Source organism: Cupressus sempervirens, chromosome 5 (genome assembly GCF_028749045.1).
Source record: "Cupressus sempervirens isolate cs-2001-9-10 chromosome 5, ASM2874904v1, whole genome shotgun sequence".
NCBI classification, from domain to species: Eukaryota; Viridiplantae; Streptophyta; class Pinopsida; order Cupressales; family Cupressaceae; genus Cupressus; species Cupressus sempervirens.
This window is the reverse complement of record NC_143122.1, coordinates 679626277-679631873: the sequence shown is the minus strand read 5'-3', so window position 1 is coordinate 679631873 and position 5597 is coordinate 679626277.

Genomic DNA, 5597 nt, shown 5'->3' with positions numbered 1-5597 from the left:
AAATTGTATAGTTTAATTGCTACTAAATATTAATATGTGTTTTCAGAGACATGAAAACAAAATATTTGGTTCCTCGACATTTCTTCGCCATGTCATATCTAGTAAATTCCCATTAGAAGATTCAACCATACCAAGTGTTGTGTGTACAACTCTTGAATGTGCATGTTGACTTCTTGAAGAATGGTCAAGGCCAGTTTTACCTCTTGGATTCACACCATTTGTGTTAAATTCCTTGAAATATTCAACAGACACAAATTCAAGTTTGAACAATTAGGGATCAAGCTGTGTGTGTGTGTGTGTGTGTGTGTGTGTGTGTGTGTTGCAAAAGAAAAAAACATAGCTTTTTCTTGAAGTTCTTGGATTGATTGTGGAACCCTAAGGTTCATAAGAAAGGGGTCAACCAAGCAAACAAAAAAAATGTAATGGAAACATTCTAGCATAAGATGCACACCTCTAATCTAGAGGGTTCATATGCAAACTATTGCATCTACTATAATGTGCCTAGGATTTGCCCACCTAATTCTTCTATAACTATGATCAAATAAAAAGCTATTCACCAAACTGACTTTAAACCAAAGCTGTGTTTGGATCTCTTTTTAATATCCAATTTAATCACCAAATTGACTTTAAATAAGAATCCAATTTAATCACCAAAGCTAAGGCCATGTGTGCTAAAGACCCATATAATATCCTAAAGACCCATGTATCCTAAAGACCCATATAATATCAACCAATCAGCAAGCCCTTTGTAATGAAACACATGGGACTTATATGACCAAATCAAGCTTAAAATAGATATAATGATGCCTATAATTAGGCCTATGATGAAACATGAAGCTCAAAACTCAAGATTAGAGCCTAAAAATGATTTAAACAACCTTTGGGTCTAATGAATGGACCTGATCTAATTAGAAAAGGCCATAATTCAATGTAGAATGGGCTTGATAAGGCCCCAATAGGTGAAATACATGCCTAATTAGGCCTAGATCCAAGTGGCTAGGGCTTTAGCATATAGGGTGTGAATTTGGGAACATATACCAGGCTAAGTTTGAGATAGGCCTTTCTTTCTTCTCTCAAGGTTGCAATATCTTTAATCAAAAAATTATTAAGATCTTGCAATTTGGATAACTTATCATCATTGCTCAGATGAGCAATAGAGTTGTTATTTGTTGGAATAGTTTCTCCATTTTCAGCAAGTGAAGGTCTATCTAGAATTTCATCTTTGTTAGTAGCATTTAATCGTTTATTATGATTTCCATTCTTCATTTCATTCAAAGCTTAGTACCACTCCTGGAAGAAAAAAAAACATAAGTTTCTATACAAAAACTATATAAATCATCTAAAAACTACAATAATCTCTACTTGACAAATCTCAAATCCATGTTCCATAGCTACCCCACCAAATATAGCAAAATAAAGGACCATTTCAGGATTAGGTCTCAAATTTTAGATCCTCTTGAACATAGCCAAATTACACACTTAATTTGTTAGTATACTAAAGAAACTATTGAAAGCTAAATGAAACTATCGAAAGCCAGGGTACAAATAGCAGAACCCCTATACTATTTAAGTTAGGATGTATTCATAAGTAGAGAAAACATAGATTAAAAAATATTCAGTTCAAAATGCATCATGAATTTTTTATAGAAATAAATCAGCGAAACTAAATGTACACATTTATGTGATTAAGGAGTGAGGTCTATATAAATCAAAAGAATGTGGAAAGAGAACCTATTTCACTGAGAACGAGCAGATGATGAAGCCTAGAATTAATTGCCTCCACATTTGACAAAGAAATTTTAGATGGAATAGTCTAGAATCACAAATTGCAAATAAATCACTTCTCAAAAAATGATCAAAGACTTTTGAACATTAGGCAGAGGTATTCCCTATATGCTAGGGCTTTAGCATATAGGGTGTGAATTTGGGAACATATACTAGGCTATGTTTAAGACAGATCTGACCTCCAAAGGGTAACATGTGGGCCTTGACCTAGAACATGAAACATATAGGCCTTAGCCACATGAAATAAGACCCAAATTTGGGGAAAAAACTCGTAAACAAGGACCTAAACCAGATCCAATCCAAACATGTCACCTCAAATCTAGAAGAAAGAGATGTAAATATAGGTAAAGTGCTTCCAAGACTCATCCAATTAGGCTCATGCAAAAGATTGTCATATACGTGTTAATAAAGTTGACAACCCGTAACTTGTGCCTAATTCAAATACACCTAGCAATTGATCAAAGAGAAGATAAAACAAAGGCCTCCAAACATTAGATCTGAAGGCATGCAAATTTTCCATGGCAAGTAAAATTATGATATTGCTATGCAGATTCAACTTTTTAGATTTTAAGTCAAACTCATTGACCCATGTTTCATGAGTAATAGTTCACAAGGGCTCATCTCTCATGAGAATGAATGGAACCCTTAGCACTCATTGCAATTAGATGATGTTCACAGGTGGTGGATAAGCTAATATTATAATTTATTAACTATAAACTAACACTATGGATCATAAACAAACAAAAGACTAGTAGACTAAAAATGTGTTCTTAGCAACAATAGTTGTCTATTCATTTAATGTAACAAGAACGTATTCAGAGCCATGCATGAGAATCTCAAAAGAAGTTCAGACTTCACTGTTTGATTGTTATGGCTATACTAGTATAAATGTGGTACAAGGGGTGAATTGATAAATCTATCTGTACAATCTCTAGTATTCAATGAGGAATAGCAAGCTCAAAAAGTGATACACTAGATTTGAATACACAGAAATTGATTATTGGAGCCAATAATATGATTTAATTTCCCATCCCATGCATAGGCTTTGACTCAATCCTTTATTAGGAAACTACCATAACACATTAATACAAACTTTAGTCAAATATTCAAAAATCATTTCCCATAGCTTTCTACAACTATTAGTATTTCCTACCTATCAAAGAAAAGCTAGAAAATATACATGATTACCTAACTCAATAAGCCAGTTTGAGATAGTAGACCTCTAACTAAAGTCTGGTTTGCTAGATTTTGAAGACCAGGAAAGTTGAAACCAGATCCCATACCTCCAATTGGTTGACATGAACCTTGATGTGGTAAATGCCCCCCAATGGGACCACAACCACTTCCACCTCCTACACCAAATCATCTATTACACTTCACTCTTGTATTCTTGTCACCTGATGATGGATCTTGTAGTGTGATCTGAAACATTGATCCTAAAAATACCATACACAATCAAATTCAAAATAAATAAATTTACTTTTCAAATACATTAATGTTGATGTAGCTACAAGATTATGCTTACCACAAATTCATTTCATCCAAAACATTGATGTTAAACCACACATTCATTTGATCCAAAACATTGATGCTAAATCAAAAATTCATTTGATGCAAAATGATGATGCAAAATTTTTTTACACAATTGAATTTAAAAATCAAATTAAAGTGTCATTCAAACTTACCATATCTGAAGGGATAAGCAACAACATCCACTACACCTTTCAAAAAACTTGTGAACAAAAAGGATGAAATCACTAAAGAAAATAAACATATTATTTTGGAATGAAAATATGGGACTTGAAGAAAACATTTAAGCATTATAACACTTAATAATATCTAGCTTGGATTAGTCACCTGAACCATAAGCAACATTTCACAAAGAGTTCCATTTCCTTTGCGTAAAACTTCATCATGGGGCATAGGGATTATTGTTGCTAAAGAAAAGATAAAAGGGTGTACATATGTCATGTAAAGGTAATATGGTGCAACTGCATCAGATACTAAATAGGAAGCCATTGTCTACACAAAATAAGCATTAAAATAACATATCATGGCACTTAGAAATGGAGAACAATACAACCAGTACACTGACAAATAAGTTAAGAAAGCAATGTAAATAGCAATGTAATATTATCTTTTACTCCTACTAGTGAAGAACAAAATGAGTGAATCAAGAAATCAGCATCAATATTCAAGTGTATCATTATGACTGACTTGTGGCTCTTCCATTGCAAAGTGGACCATATCCTCATGATTTACTTCCAATGGATCATAACCTAACTTGGCTTTTGTAATAGCCTACATTAGAATGCAAAGAAAGAAAGAAAGAAAGAAAAAACTTTATTAACGACCATGAATGACCAAGAATAAGTCAATAGGTTGGAACGTACATCAGATATAATACAAGCAAACTAGGAAAGCTTGTCCTAGGACAATTAACTAAATTGTTAAGTATTGACATAATACTTGCATATATCTGATTCATTGTCTATAGATTAAAATAGGAATACATCTACTAAACATAATACAAATCACTCAACAAAGTTGAATGTGGTAGAAGAGTGATCAACAACACAGAGAATCAAGTCTATAGGTGGCACTTGCTCTATTGAGAAGAGATTCAAAAGGAGGACTGGTTGAGGATGCATTTCAATAGCAAGCAAGAGTAAAGAGATGATGCAGGCATCACTTTGATGCAAAGACTGGCAATGAATAACATGCAAACATATGCTTATTTTATAAACTTCAATGAAATCTATTTTCTCCTAATCCAAGAAATTATACCAATGTCTAGTAGAAATAACTAGAAATAGATTAAAAGTAGCAAAATGTATAGCAGGTACAATAGCAAGGGAGTGAAGAAAAATAGCTATAGTCATGGGGCAAAGAGAACAAAAAAAAGTGGGCTTAATTGAAGCATGGGGTGAACCTGAGAAGATTAATTGCTAAGCCAGTACAACAACTAATAGAAAGGTAAGGGAAGAGCCTACAAAATAGTATAAACAAAAAAAGGCCACTCTAAATGGGTGTGTGTATAATAGTAGTGTTGTGACCTTTTCATATATTTCCCCATTGCAAATGGGACCCCCTCACTTGCTTACTGGTATGGTCATTTTAGGCTTAGTTGTGGTAGTTGCTTTGAACTCTAGGTCCTCTCCTTAGGAAGTGACTGAGTCATTAACCCATGATCTAAGATTCATCAAGGATTGGAAGAAAATGGTAGAAAGTATCAAGCAAATAACCAAGGAAGTTGTTAACAAGTTTCCCACAAAGTGTCATGGAGACATTGACAAGAGAGTCATCAAGGTGGGTCATGGAAATGTAGAAATTGTGAACCAAGTCAAACTGAAAGCACGAGTAGCAATGGAAATTCCTTCAGTTTTTAAGTCAAGTGGGATAGAAAGATGCAAATGTTAAAGAAAAAAGTATTTAAGAATCTTATATAGAACAAGGGAATGCTTAAGGATTCTTGCATATTCAATTGAAAAATCACATTAAGTTCCAGACAAATAAACGTCTTAGGCAAAAACCTTCCTCATTTCTAGCTCATTTCCTAAAATTTGGAATAGGTGCATTTCCTAGCCTAATACCAGGGACAAGTTGCTACTGATAACCAAATCTACCAACCTACGAAAAAATTGGCATCAGATCATAAACTACCAACGAAAAAAAATGTTGAATGAAGAAATTGCAAAAATTTGGAATGGTTTTCCAATCATGACATGTTAAAAAGGGCAATTTGTTCTTATATAAGAACATAACAAATAAAAGTTGATGAGCATTGAGCTTTTCATTTTAGATCGGTCACA